This window comes from Salvelinus namaycush, chromosome 25, assembly GCF_016432855.1.
Source record: "Salvelinus namaycush isolate Seneca chromosome 25, SaNama_1.0, whole genome shotgun sequence".
NCBI lineage: Eukaryota > Metazoa > Chordata > Actinopteri > Salmoniformes > Salmonidae > Salvelinus > Salvelinus namaycush.
The window spans coordinates 15,866,637-15,882,569 of record NC_052331.1 but is presented as its reverse complement, the minus strand read 5'-3'; positions in this window follow the sequence as shown (position 1 = coordinate 15,882,569).

Below are 15,933 nucleotides of genomic sequence, written 5' to 3'. Positions count from 1 at the left end.
TATAGAGTACCATAGTATGAGTCTTAACTCTTATTTTAATTAACTTTTCTTAATTAACGTCTTAATGCATTGTTGGTTAAGCACTTGTAAGTAAGCATTTCACTGTAAGGTGAACCTGTTGTATTCGGCACATGTGACAAATGAAATTTGATTTGAGTCAAAATACCTATAAATTATAGCGGTCAAACACGGAAATGGTTCCAATCGTTTTTCCACCATTCATTTTTCCCATAGCGAATTTCAGAAACACTTTTAAAAAGGGCTGTGTTTTGTGTAGGCTTACCCTGGCGTGACGTTTTGATAACCATGTAAATCTTTCTCGGACAAGGTCACTTTTATCAATATAGTCGCCTGTATTTACCCCCCCAAAATGAAATACTAATTGCCTGCTAATGCAGCTATCATAAAGAACTAAAAATGCCTGTCTCAACACTGTAAAAAGTGATTAGTTGTATCCAATTAATTGAATTACTTCAACTGGTAACAAGCAAATTAGTTGAATTTTTTCAGGTCAAATAAACACTTTAGATTAAATGTAATTATTAGGTCAATGACACTTGTATTATTTGATTACAATCAAATTAACAATTTGCCTCTGTAAAACTTAAATGTAATTTTTTTCCTAACTTGTTTATTTGATTTACTGAAACCTAAATACTATGCAAATACAACCTCAAATACAACAGATGATGCAATCTCTATTGCACTCCACACTGCCCTTTCCCACCTGTACAATAGGAACACTTATGTGAGAATGCTATTCATTGACTACAGCTCAGAGTTCAACACCATAGTACACTCAAAGCTCATCACTAAGCTAAGGATCCTGGGACTAAACACCTCCCTCTGCAACTGGATCCTGGACTTCCTGACGGGCCGCCCCCAGGTGGTGAGGGTAGTTAGCAACACATCTGCCATGCTGATCCTCAACACTGGAGCCCCCCAGGGGTGCGTGCTCAGTCCCCTCCTGTACTCCCTTTTCATCCACGACTGCATGGCCAGGCACAACTCCAACACCATCATTAAGTTTGCAGACGAGACAACAGTGGTAGGCCTGATCACCGACAACGACGATATAGCCTATAGGGAGGAGATCAGAGACCTGGCTGGGTGGTGCCAGAATAACAACCTATGCCTCAACGTAACCAAGACTAAGGAGATGATTGTGGACTACAGGAAAAGGAGGACCGAGTACGCCCCCATTCTCATCGACGGGGCTGTAGTGGAGCAGGTTGAGAGCTTCAAGTTCCTTGGTGTCCACATCACCAACAAACTAGAATGGTCCAAACACACCAAGACAGTCGTGAAGAGGGCACGACAAAGCCTATTCCCCCTCAGGAAACTAAAAAGATTTGGCATGGGTCCTGAGATCCTCAAAAGGTTCTACAGCTGCAACATCGAGAGCATCCTGACTGGTTGCATCACTGCCTGGTACGAAATTGCTCGGCCTCTGACCGCAAGGCACTACTACAGAGGGTTGTGCATATGGCCCAGTACATCACTGGGGCTAAGCTGCCTGCCATCCAGGACCTCTACACCAGGCAGTGTCAGAGGAAGGCCCTAAAAATTGTCAAAGACCCCAGCCACCCCAGTTATAGACTGTTCTCTCTGCTACCGCATGGCAAGCGGTACCAGAGTGCCAAGTCTAGGACAAAAAGGCTTCTCAACAGTTTTTACCCAAAAGCCATAAGACAGGTAATCAAATGGCTACCAAGTCTATTTGCATTGTGTCCCCCCCCCAACCCCTCTTTTACGCTGCTGCTACTCTCTGTTTATCATACACTGCTCAAAAAAATAAAGGGAACACTTAAACAACACAATGTAACTCCAAGTCAATCACACTTCTGTGAAATCAAACTGTCCACTTAGGAAGCAACACTGATTGACAATAAATTTCACATGCTGTTGTGCAAATGGAATAGACAAAAGGTGGAAATTATAGGCAATTAGCAAGACACCCCCAAAAAAGGAGTGATTCTGCAGGTGGTAACCACAGACCACTTCTCAGTTCCTATGCTTCCTGGCTGATGTTTTGGTCACTTTTGAATGCTGGCGGTGCTCTCACTCTAGTGGTAGCATGAGACGGAGTCTACAACCCACACAAGTGGCTCAGGTAGTGCAGTTCATCCAGGATGGCACATCAATGTTAGCTGTGGCAAAAAGGTTTGCTGTGTCTGTCAGCGTAGTGTCCAGAGCATGGAGGCGCTACCAGGAGACAGGCCAGTACATCAGGAGACGTGGAGGAGGCCGTAAAAGGGCAACAACCCAGCAGCAGGACCGCTACCTCCGCCTTTGTGCAAGGAGGTGCACTGCCAGCGCCCTGCAAAATGACCTCCAGCAGGCCACAAATGTGCATGTGTCTGCTCAAACGGTCAGAAACAGACTCCATGAGGGTGGTATGAGGGCCCGACGTCCACAGGTGGGGGTTGTGCTTACAGCCCAACACCGTGCAGGACGTTTGGCATTTGCCAGAGAACACCAAGATTGGCAAATTCGCCACTGGCGCCCTGTGCTCTTCACAGATGAAAGCAGGTTCACACTGAGCACATGAGCACATGTGACAGACGTGACAGAGTCTGGAGACGCCGTGGAGAACGTTCTGCTGCCTGCAACATCCTCCAGCATGACCGGTTTGGCGATGGGTCAGTCATGGTGTGGGGTGGCATTTCTTTGTGGGGCCGCACAGCCCTCCATGTGCTCGCCAGAGGTAGCCTGACTGCCATTAGGTACCGAGATGAGATCCTCAGACCCCTTGTGAGACCATATGCTGACACATCCACATTTGTGGCCTGCTGGAGGTCATTTTGCAGGGCTCTGGCAGTGCACCTCCTTGCACAAAGGCGGCGGTAGCGGTCCTGTTGCTGGGTTGTTGCCCTCCTACGGCCTCCTCCACGTCTCCTGATGTACTGGCCTGTCTCCTGGTAGCGCCTCCATGCTCTGGACACTACGCTGACAGACACAGCAAACCTTTTTGCCACAGCTTGCATTGATGTGCCATCCTGGATGAACTGCACTACCTGAGCCACTTGTGTGGGTTGTAGACTCCGTCTCATGCTACCACTAGAGTGAGAGCACCGCCAGCATTCAAAAGTGACCAAAACATCAGCCAGGAAGCATAGGAACTGAGAAGTGGTCTGTGGTCACCACCTGCAGAATCACTCCTTTTTTGGGGGTGTCTTGCTAATTGCCTATAATTTCCACCTTTTGTCTATTCCATTTGCACAACAGCATGTGAAATTTATTGTCAATCAGTGTTGCTTCCTAAGTGGACAGTTTGATTTCACAGAAGTGTGATTGACTTGGAGTTACATTGTGTTGTTTAAGTGTTCCCTTTATTTTTTTGAGCAGTGTATATGCATAGTCACTTTAACTATACATTCATGTAATTGTGTACATAATACCTCAATTGGCCCGACCAACCAGTGCTATCGCACATTGGCTAACCGGGCTATCTGCATTGTGTCCCACCACCCGCCAACCCCTCTTTACGCTACTGCTGCTCTATGTTCATCATATATGCATAGTCACTTTAACCATATCTACATGTACATACTACCTCAATCAGCCTGACTAACCGGTGTCTGTATGTAGCCTTGCTACCTTTATAGCCTCGCTACTGTATATAGCCTCGCTACTTCTTTTCAGTGTCTTTTTAATTTTGTTTTTATTTCTTAACTTACCTATTGTTCACCTAATACCTTTTTTGCACTATTGGTTAGAGCCTGTAAGTAAGCATTTCACTGTTGTATTCGGCGCACGTGACAATTAAACTTTGATTTGATAATTAGGCTTCAAGAAAAACAAACTCTTGGATTGGAGTAACTTAACTGAGTTACTTCAACTGGTAACATCTAATTGAATGAATTCCATGCAAATCAAAATATTAGGTTGTTCAAAAACATGAAAGTACAGTATGACAAAACCTTTCTTTCACAATGACACAGTTATTGGACACAACTTGCATGTACAACACAATCTGCATGTACCAAAAAAACTCAACACAAAACTCTTCAGTGTAGTGGGTTGCGAGAGCGGATTGTCAGGGAAATAGATGGGAAAGCAGAGTGGGGGGCAGATAGAGATTAAAGGGCGAGAGAGGAGATGTGTTTTACAGAGGTAAAAGCTATAACCCATTCAAACAAAATCACCTTATGTCCTAAAATAAACTAAAATATTTGGACCAATCAGCACTGAGGTGCAATAGTGTTTGTTACTATGGGTTTTATAGTTTGCTAAACAGTTTTTGCACTTTGGAAGCTATAACTGAGTCATCAAGCGATCAAAAACATGTTGTTGAACTATTGTGCAAGCCCAAGAAAGACAACTCCTTCAATGTACACAAACCAACTTGTCCAAACTAGTTGTGTAGTGTCACGTTGAATACTGATTTGAGACAGGCGCAGGAATACAAAATTGTTTTATGTTTTTTTTCACTACCCAAAAATAGCGTACGTCATGTACATGGCGGGGACGAAGCCCAAAACAAACACGTATATATAAACTCAGCAAAAAAAAGAAACGTTCCTTTTTCAAGACCCTGTCATTCAAATATAATTCCTAAAAATTCAAATAACTTCACAGATCTTCATTGTAAAAGGTTTAAACACTGTTTCCCATGCTTGTTCAATGAACCATAAACAATTAATGAACATGCAGCTGTGGAACGGTCGTTAAGACACTAACAGCTTACAGACAGTAGGCAATTAAGGTCACAGTTATGAAAACTTAGGACACTAAAGAGGCCTTTCTACTGACTCTGAAAAACATCAAAATAAAGATGCCCAGGGTCCCTGCTCATCTGCGTGAACGTGCCTTAGGCATGCTGCAAGGAGGCATGAGGACTGCAAATGTGGCCAGGGCAATACATTGAAATGTCACCTAAGACAGCGCTACAGGGAGACAGGACGGACAGCTGATCGTCCTCGCAATGGCAGACCACGTGTAATAACACCTGCACAGGATCTGTACATCCAAACATCACACCTGCGGGACAGGTACAGGACGGCAACAACACACCAGGAATGCACAATCCCTCCATCAGTGTTTAGACTGTCCACAGTAGGCTGAGAGAGGCTGGACTTAGGGCTTGTAGGCCTGTTGTAAGGCAGGTCCTCACCAGACATCACCGGCAACAACGTCTCCTATGGGCACAAACCCACCGTCGCTGAACCAGACAGGACTGGCAAAAAGTGCTCTTCACTGACGAGTCGCGGTTTTGTCTCACCAGGGGTGATGGTTCGATTCGCGTTTATCGTCGAAGGAATGAGCTTTACACCGAGGCCTGTACTCTGGAGCGGGATCAATTTGGAGGTGGAGGGTCCGTCAAGGTCTGGGGCGGTGTGTCACAGCATCAGTGAGGGATGAAGATCGGTCAGAAAATCCACCGACAGGTGTGACCAAGGACGTTTGTCACGCCCTGGTCTTAGTTATCTTAGTTTTCTTTATTATTTTAGTTAGGTCAGGGTGTGACATGGGGGATGTATGTGTTTTGTATTGTCTAGGGTTTTTTGTATGTTTATGGGGCAGTGTCTAGTCTAGGTGTATGTATGTCTATGGTTGCCTAGATTGGTTCTCAATTAGAGACAGCTGTCTATCGTTGTCTCTGATTGGGAACCATATTTAGGCAGCCATATTCATTGGGTAGTTTGTGGGTTATTGTCTATGTCTATGTTGCATGTTAGCACATTGTTTATATAGCTTCACGTTCGTCGGTTTGTTGTTTTGTTTAGTTTGTAAAGTGTTCTTCGTTTTGTGTCATTAAACGAGAAGAATGTATTCTAACCACGCTGCGCTTTGGTCCTCCTCTCTTCCACCATACGACGATCGTGACAGAATAACCCACCATAAAAGGACCAAGCAGCGTGATAAGGAGGAACAGCGCTTTGTGGAATATAGGACTCGGGACGAAATACTGGACGGTAAAACCTGGACCTGGGAGGAGGTAATGGCAGGGGACAAGACCCTGCAATGGAAGTAGGTGGAGAGAGCACAAGAGGAACGGAGAAGGTATGAGGAGTCAGCACGGCAGCGTGGCTGGAAGCCCGAGAGGCAGCCCCATGAATTTCTTGGGGGGTGGCACACAGGGAGTATGGCGAAGCCAGGTAGGAGACCTGCGCCAACTTCCTGTGCTTACCGTGGAGAGAGAGGGCGTTGTACCGGGCAGGCACCGTGTTATGCGGTGGAGCACACGGTGTCCCCGGTACGTGTGCATAGCCCGGTGCGGTACATTCCAGCTCCTCGTATCGGCCGGGCTAGAGTGGGCATCGAGCCAGGTGCCATGAAGCCGGCTCTACACATCTAGTCTCCAGTGCGTAGAGCTTCACGTTCGTTGTTTTGTTGTTTTGTTTAGTTTGTAAAGTGTTCTTCGTTTCGTGTCATTAAACGAGAAGAATGTATTCTAACCACGGTGCGCTTTGGTCCTCCTCTCTTCCACCATACGACGATCGTGACACCGTTGTGGAACGAGTAAGGGATGTAGCTTACCTCTGGGCAGGTGTACGGATGGGCCAGCACGGGAGCCGAGGTAAACAGAGCCCTTAGGTGCCCAAAAGCCCTGTCTGCCTCAGCCGATCACTGCACACGTACAGGACACCCCTTCAGCAGTGAGATAATGGGAGCAGCCACCAAAACCCCGGATAAATCTCTGGTAGTAATTGGCAAACCCTAAAAACCGCTGCACCTCCTTTACCGTGGTGGGAGTCGGCCAATTACGCACGGCTGAAATGCGGTCACTCTCCATCTCCACCCCTGATGTGGAAATGCGATAACCTAGGAAGGAGACGGCCTGCTGAAAAAACAGGCATTTCTCAGCCTTGACGTACAGGTCATGCTCCAACAGTCGTCCAAATAACCTGCGCACCAAGGGCACATGCTCGGCGCATGTAGCGGAGTATATCAGAATGTCATCGATATACACCACTACACCCTGCCCGTCCAGGTCCCTGAAAATCTCGTCTACAAAGGATTGGAAGACTGATGGAGCATTCATCAACCCGTACTGCATGACGAGGTACTCATAATGGCCTGAGGTGGTACTAAACCCCTTCTTCCACTCGTCTCCCTCCCGGATACGCACCAGGTTGTAGGCGCTCCTGAGATCCAGTTTAGTAAAGAAGCGCGCCCCGTTCATTGACTCAATCGCCGTGGCGATTAGAGGTAGCGGGTAACTGTACCTCACCGTGATTTGATTTAGACCTCGATAGTCAATGCACGGGCGCAGACTTCCCTCCTTCTTCTTCACGAAAAATAAACTCGAGGAGGCGGGTGAAGTGGAGGCCCGAATGTCAATGCACGGGCGCCCCGAATGTACCCCTGACGCATGGATTCAGAGACATATGTCTCCATAGCCGCCATCTCCGCTTGCGACAGGGGATACACGTGACTCCTGGGAAGTGCTGCGTCTACCAGGAGATTTATCACACAATCCCCCCGTCGATGGGGTGGTAATTGAGTCGCCTTCTTTTTTGGAGAAGGCGAGAGCCAAATCGGCATATTCTGGGGGGGATGTGCACGGTGGAGACCTGGTCTGGACTTTCTACCGTGGTAGCACCAACGGAAACCTCTACACACCTCCCCGAGCACTCTCGCGACCACCCCGTGAGAGCCCTCTGTTGCCATGAAATGGTGGGGTCATGACGAGCTAACCAGGCCTAGTAACCAAGGCCTAGTACCACGGGAAACGCAGGAGAGTCAATGAGAAAGAGACTGATTCTCTCCTCGTGACCCCCCTACGTCACCATGACCAGAGAGATTGTGGCCTCCCTAATTAACCCGGAACCTAATGGTCGACTATCCAGAGCGTGTACCGGGAAGGGTCTAACCACAGGAACAATGGGGATCCCTAAACTAAGGGTGAACGCTCTGTCGATAAAATTCCCAGCCGCACCTGAATTGGCGAGCGCCTTATGCTGGGAATGCGGGGAAAACTCAGGAAAACAAACAGGTGGACAACAGAGGACTCTGGATGAGACTGGTACAAACTCACCTGAGGTGACGCCAGAGAGCCCTGCCTGCTGCCCCGCCTCCCAGAGGGACCAACCCGGCACCGACGGGCAGTGTGCCCTCTGCGGCCACAGATAGTGCACGTGAAGGCCCCCGGCCTCCCTAAGCGCAGCCCCTCCCAGCTCCATTGGCACCGGAGCGGTGGTGCTGGAAGATAGAACCGACAGAGCCCTCTCTGGACATCCACGGGTAACCAGCAGGTTATCCAACCGAATGGACAGATCCACCAGTTGGTCAAAGGTGAAGGTGTTATCCCTGCAGGCCAACTCCCGACGGACGTCCTCGCGCAGGCTGCATCTGTGGTGGTCGATAAGGGCCCTGTCGTTCCATCCTGCTCCGGCGGCCAAGGTCTGAAATTCCAGGGCGAACTCCTGGGCGCTCCTCGTCCCCTGCCTCAGGTGGAAGAGCCGTTCCCCCACCGCTCTACCCTCAGGCGGATGGTCAAAGACTGCCCGGAAGCGGCGGATGAACTCCTCGAAGTGGTCCAATGCCATATCTCCTTCTCCCCACACGGTGTTTGCCCACTCCAGAGCTCTCCCCGAGAGGCACGAGACGAGGGCGGTTGTGCTCTCTTCCTGAGGGAGCTGGATGAACGGTGGCCAGGTAAAGGTCCAGCTGTAATAGGAACCCCTGGCACCGTGCTGCCGTCCCATCATACCCCACAGCGACCGGATACAGGAGAGACGTAACCCCGGTTGTGCTTGTCGAGGTGCTGGAGATACTCCCTGTCTCTCCCAGCGGTCCATTGTCTGGACAACGTGATCCATCGTGGCGCCGAGATGTTGCAGCATCGCCGAGTGTTTTCGAACGCGCTCCTCGACTCCTCTGACCGGGGTACCTGCTCCTGCTGACTCCATGAGAGGTGTGGAATTCTGTCAACGGTTGTGCGCTACTGGTGCAGAAGTCAGGTGCAGGAGAGTAGAGAGTTGTCTTCATCGGAATTACGGATTGCCTCTTATCCGCTCATCCTTTCCTTATGCCATAGTTTGTACATCTCAACTGTCAGTAGAAACTACATTTGTTTAAGCAAGTCGGCCATATCAGCTATGTTTTTAAAAAAGGCAGTAAATTAAGTAAATTAAATAAACTGTTTCGCTGCCAGACAAGGCTCTGCTGATAGCCAGGTGTAGCCGTGGTAAGGATTCACTCCATGGTGCTGAAAAGAGAGCTAAGCTGTTGGAACAGCTTTATGTAGGCCATAACAGTTTGTGGGCACCGTTTGTCACCGTTATACAGTGCCTTCGGAAAGTATTAGACCCCTTTACTTTTTTCACATTTTGTTAAGTTATAGCTTTATTCTAAAATATATTAAATTGTTTTTTTCCTCATCAATCTACACACTATACCCCATAATGACAAAGCAAAACTGATTTTTAGACATTTTTGCAAAAAAAGCTCTTACAGGTGTCACGTTCCTGACCTGTTTTCTGTTGTTTTGTATGTGTTTAATTGGTCAGGGCGTGAGTTGGGGTGGGTAGTCTATGTTATGTGTTTTCTATGTTGGGTTAATGGTTTGCCTGGTATGGTTCTCAATTAGAGGCAGGTGTGTGTCGTTTCCTCTGATTGAGAGCCATATTAAGGTAGGTTGTTCTCACTGTTTGTTTGTGGGTGATTGTTCCTGTGTCTGTGTTTACCACATGGGACTGTTTCGTTTGTTCGTTCGTTTTAGGTAGTCTGTTCCTGTTCGTGCGTTCTTCGTCTATATGTAAGTTCGTTTGTTTCAGGGCTGTTGCCTTCGTTTATTGTTTTGTAGTTTGTTCTAGTGTTTTGTCAGTGTTTTCGTCTTTCATTCAATAAATTAGTATGTATTCCTCACCTACTGCGCCTTGGTCCGTTCATTCACCACAAGACGAACGTTACAACAGGGTATTTCATGAATCCTAACTTTACATGAGAAGGGAGAGACTCCATCAAAGAACAATAGTATGGATCAAGTTCATTTCTTTACTCCATCCACAAACGTGTCAGTCGACATGCACCAACCAGTCCATCTAGGTCTTCAGTTATATCATCTGCATTTACTATCTTTTTGAGGCGCAAAACATGTCGTTTCCTCTGCTCCGCAGACACACAAAAAATCTAAATGAGACCAAAAGATTTCTAAAGTTGATACTATCTTGAAGTGTTTTGATAAATAAGTCCAAATTTAAAATTGTATTGGTCACATACACGTGTTTAGTCGATGTTATTGCGCAGGTAGCGAAATGCTTGTGTTTCTAGCTCCAATAGTGCAGTAATATCTAACAAGTAATATCTAACAATTTCACAACAATACACACAAATCTAAAGTAAAGGAATGGAATTAAGAATGTATAAATATTTGGATGAGCAATGTCAGAGCGGAATAGACTAAGATACAGTAGAATATAATACAGTATATACATATAGATGAGTAATACAAAATATGGAAACATTGTTAACTTAAGGATCCAACACTTTTTTTCAATTTTCGCCTGAAATTACATACCCAAATCGAACTGCCTGTAGCTCAGGACCTGAAGCAAGGATATGCATATTCTTGATGCCATTTGAAAGGAAACACTTTGAAGTTTGTGGAAATGTGAAATGAATGTAGGAGAATATAACACATTAGATCTAGTAAAAGGTAATACAAAGAAAAAATATGTGCCATCATCTTTGAAATGCAAGAGAATGGCCATAATGTGTTATTTCAACCCAGGCGCAATTTAGAATTTGGCCACTAGATGACAGCAGTGTATGTGCAAAGATTTAGACTGATCTAATGAACCATTGCATATCTGTTGAAAATGTTGTATCAACACTGCCCAAATGTGCCTAATTGGTTTATTAATACATTTTCAAGTTCATAATTGTGCACTCTCCTCAAATAATAGCATGGTATTATTTCACTGTAATAGCTAATGTAAATTGGACAGTGCAGTTAGATTAACAAGAATTTAAGCGTTCTGCCCATATCAGATATGTCTATGTCCTGGGACATTTTCTTGTTACTTACAACCTCATGCTAATCACTTTAGCCTACGTTAGCTTAACCGTCCCGTGGGGGGACACCGACCCTGTAGAGGTTTTAAAGTGACTAGTGTTCCATTATTAATGTGGACAGTGATTTGAGGTCTATGTATATAGGGCAGCAGCCTCTAATGTGCTAGTGATGGCTATTTAACAGTCTGATGGCCTTGAGATAGAAGCTGTTTTTCAGTCTCTCGGTCCCAGCTTTAATGCATCTGTAACAAACTCGCCTTCTGGATGATAGCGGGGTGAACAGGCAGTGGCTTGGCTGGTGGTTGTCCTTTATGATCTTTTTGGCGTTCCTGTGATATTGGGTGCTGTAGGTGTCCTGGAGGACAGTTAGTTTGCCCCCGGTGAAGCATTGGGCAGACCGCACCAGCCTCTGGAGAACCCTGCGGTTGCGGGTGGTGCAGTTGCCATACCAGGCGGAGATACAGCCCGACAGGATGCTCTCAATTGTGTATCTGTAAAAGATTGTGAGGGTTTAAGGTGCCAAGCCAAATTTCGTCAGCCTCCTGAGGTTGAAGAAGCACTGTTGCACCTTCTTCACCACTGTCTGTGTGGGTGGACAATTTCAGTTTGTCAGTGATGTGTATGCCAAGGAACTTGAAGCTTTCCGCCTTCTCCACTGCGGTCCCGTCGATGTGGGTAGGGGGGAGGTCCCTTTGCAATTTCCTAAAGTCCACAATCAGCTCCTTTGTTTTGTTGACGTTGGGTAAGAGGTTATTTTCCTGACACCACACTCCCAGGGCCCTCACCTCCTCCCTGTAGGCTGTCTCATCATTGTTGGTAACCAGACCTACTACTGTTGTGTATTCTACAAACTTGATGATTGAGTTGGAGCTGTGCATGGCCATGCAGTCATGGGTGAACAGGGAGCACAGGAGAGGGCTGAGCACGCACCCTTGTGGGGCCCTATTGTTGAGGATCAGTGAAATGGAAGTGTTGTTTCCTTCACCACCAGGAAGTCCAGATGGCACCAACAGATAGGGCAGCCGTGCTTCTAGTTCCTAGGCAACTTTGCGGTATTTCGTTTTTTATGTGTTATTTCTTACATTATTAGCTCAGTTTTTTGGGGTGTAATTACATACAGCTGGGAAGAACTTTTGGATATCAGAGCAGAGGTAACTCGCCAGCATTACCAGCATTACAACCAGGAATACGACTTTCCTGAATCGGATCCTTTGTTTGTACCCCCCAGGGAAATGTAACTGATTCGAGAGGCTGATCTAAAACACTGGCGGCGGAGAAGAGGTAATCAGAGTGGACTTGTAGTCCACCGCTTCCAAGTATATTACTCGCTAATGTTCAGTCTCTGGATAATAAAGTTGATGAGCTCAGGGCGAGGATCTCCTACCAGAGAGACATCAGGGATTGTAACATACTCTGTTTCACGGAAACATGGCTCTCTCAGGATATACTCTCTGAGTCCGTGCAGCCAGTTGGGTTCTCAGTTCATCATGCAGACAGAAATAAATATCTCTCTGGGAAGAAGAAGGGCAGGGGTGTATGTTTCATGATTAAATACTCATGGTGTGATTGTGATAACATACAGTAACTCAAGTCCTTTTGTTCACCAAACCTAAAATACCTCACCATCAAATGCCCAAGAGAATTCTCTTCGGTTATAGTCACAGCCATGTATATTCCCGCCGCAGGGCAATTCCACGACGGCCCTCAACTTCACTGGACTTTATGCAAACTGGAAACCACATATCCTAAGGCCGCATTTATTGTAGCTGGGGATTTTAACAAAGCAAATTTTAGGAAAACGCTACCGAAGTTCTATCAACACATTGACTGTAGTACTCTCGCTGATAAAACACTTGACCACTGCTACTCCAACTTCCGGGATGCCTACAAGGCTCTCCCCCGCCCTCCCTTCGGCAAATCTGATCACGACTCCATTTTGCTCCTCCCTTCCTATATGCAGAAACTCAAACAGGAAGTACCCGTGCTAAGGACTATTCAATACTGGTCGGACCAATCGGAATCCACACTTCAAGATTATTTTGATCACGCAGACTTGGATATGTTCCGGGTAGCCTCCGAGAATAACATTTACGAATACACTGATACGGTGGTGACTGAGTTTATCAGGAAGTGTATAAGAAATGTTGTACCCACTGACTATTATAATCTACCCTAACCAGAAACCGTGGATAGATGGTAGCATTCGTGCAAAACTGGAAGTGCGAACCATTGCATTTAACCATGGCGAGGTGACTGGGAATATGGCCAAATAAAAACAGTGTAGTTATTCCCTCCATAAGGCAATCAAACAGGCAAAATGTTAGTACAGAGAAAAAGTGGAGTCGCAATTTAACGAAACACCTTCTTTGCCCGCTTTGAGGATAAGACAGTGCCACGCTTTGAGGATAACACAATGACACGGCCCGCTACCAAGGACTGTGGGCTCTCCTTCCCCGTGGCCGACGTAAGTAAGACATTGAAGCGTGTTAACCCTCCTAAGGCTGCCGGGCCAGACGGCATCCCTAGCCGCGTCCTCAGAGCATGTGCAGACCAGCTGGCTGGAGTGTTTACGGACATATTCAATCTCTCCCTATTCCAGTCTGCTGTCCCCACATACTTCAAGATGTCCACCATTGTTCCTGTACGTTAGAAAGCAAAGGTAACAGAACTAAATTACTACCGCCCAGTAGCTCTCACTTCTGTCATCATGAAGTGCTATGAGAGACTAGTCAAGGATCATATCTTTTCTACCTTACCTTACCTGACACCCTAGACCCACTTCAATTTGCTTACTACCCCAATAGATTCAAAGACGATGCAATCGCCATCGCACTGCACACTCCCCTGTCCCATCTGGACAAGAGGACTACCTATGTAAGAATGCTGTTCATTGACTATAGCTCAGCATTCAACACCATAGTACCCTCCAAGCTCATCGTTAAGCTCGAGACCCTGGGTCTGAACCCCGCCCTGTGCAACTGGGACCAGGACTTCCTGACGAGATGCTAAGTCGAGATTTTTAGATAGTAGATCTTATATATAGGATATGTTTCTTCATTTGTAGCATTGTGTGGTGATTTCCATGTATTCATGTTGCAGAGATCAGCACAGCAATAACCTTCCATGTAAGACATCCTATAATCAATTAGGCTACACATTGTGTGTATGGGTGTGTGTGTCCATGTCCTGTTTTGGACAATAAATATAAAATGTATATGTTATCTGACAGAGTTGATAATATTGTGGTGCTTTTGTGCTGTAATAATATGCATAATTGGGGGCGTTACCTTATTTATTTTACCTACCTCAAGACTCCATGTGTCTATTGAACTACATTGATTGGTTGGGATATATTGGTGGCCCTGATAAGGGCCTACATTTCTTACATAGGCAAAGGACAATATCATTGAGGAGTACTTCCAGCGTGGATTAACAAACAATGAAATGTTTTTGGAGGAATGACACAACATAACAATAAGTTTTCGGACCCTAGAGAGAGTTCTAAGTAGGAATCAGCTCTGGTGGGTTAAAAACGAAACAGATGAAGCAGAGGTGCTGTCCATTTTACAACAGCAGCTTCCAATATCATGTCAACAACATGGCTACTGGTGGATGCAACAGAAATTTTGAACGGACCAAACAGATACCAACATGGAAACTGTCCGTCAACTTCTGTGCCATCTTGGATGGTGAGTGTGTCAACCAGCGAGCAAGGAACCACCTGAGAAAGCGACTGTATAACGGTTGTGGACCAAATTATGTTTGGCACGTGGATGGTTACGACAAGTTAAAACTTTATGGAATATGTAACAGTGGACGCATCGACAGGTTTTCACATAAAATTATATGGCTAGAAGGCTTCAAGACAAACAATGACCCTAGGCTCATCACTGGGTATTTCATGGATGCTGTGATTGACAGTAATCGATGCCCCCATAGATTGAGGCTTGATGATGGAACTGAAAACAGCCATATAACAGAGATGCAAAAATGTCTCCATCACTCTGTGGATGAGGCTGTAAAAGACTGTGTCACTTTGAGCCCCAGCACTGAAAATCAAACCATTTTGACCAGCTCAAAGGAGATGGGCACTTTGCTAACACTTTCCAGGACAAATCTCTGATCCACTTTTGTTTCCAAAACACAGTACAGGTAATATCATCTCTCATATAGTTTGTTGAATAGTCTGGATTTAGTAAGCATGTCATTGTACTACTGTGTGTATTCCAGTGCATGTGCAAATAAACTCAGATTTCATTTGAGTATCCTTTTTCCAAGGAGCTGACCGTAGACTATAGGAGAAAGCGCCTCTTCCTCCTCAGGAGGCTGAAAAGATTTGGCATAGGTCCTCCGATCGTCAAAGAGTTCTACATCTGCACCATTGAGAGCATCTTGACTGGCTGCATCAACGCTTGGTATAGCAATTGCACCGCCCTTGACCGCAAAGTGTTATAAAGGCTGAGCTCCCTGACATCCAGGACCTCTATATCAGGCGGTCAGAGGAAGGTCCTGTCACACCCTGAACTTAGAGATCATTTTTATGTCTCTATTTTGGTTTGGTCAGGGCGTGAGTTGGGGTGGGCATTCTGTGTTCTATGTTTTGTATTTCTTTGTTGGTTGGCCGGGTGTGGTTCTCAATCAGAGGCAGCTGTCTATCGTTGTCTCTGATTGAGAATCATACTTAGCTCTTGCCCACATGGGTTTTGTGGGTAGTTGTTTTCTGTCTCTGTGTCTGCACCAGACAGAACTGTTTTGTGTTGATCTATTTTTGTTATTTTGTCTTAGTGTTCTGAGTTAAAATAAATATTAACATGGACACTTACCACGTTGCGTTTTGGTCCACTCCTTCTTCCCAGGACGATCGTTACAGAACTACCCACCACCAAAGGACCAAGCAGCGTGGAAGAGAGGACTGGACATGGGAGGACATCCTGGACGGCAAGGGATCGCCTTCCATGGGAACAGGTG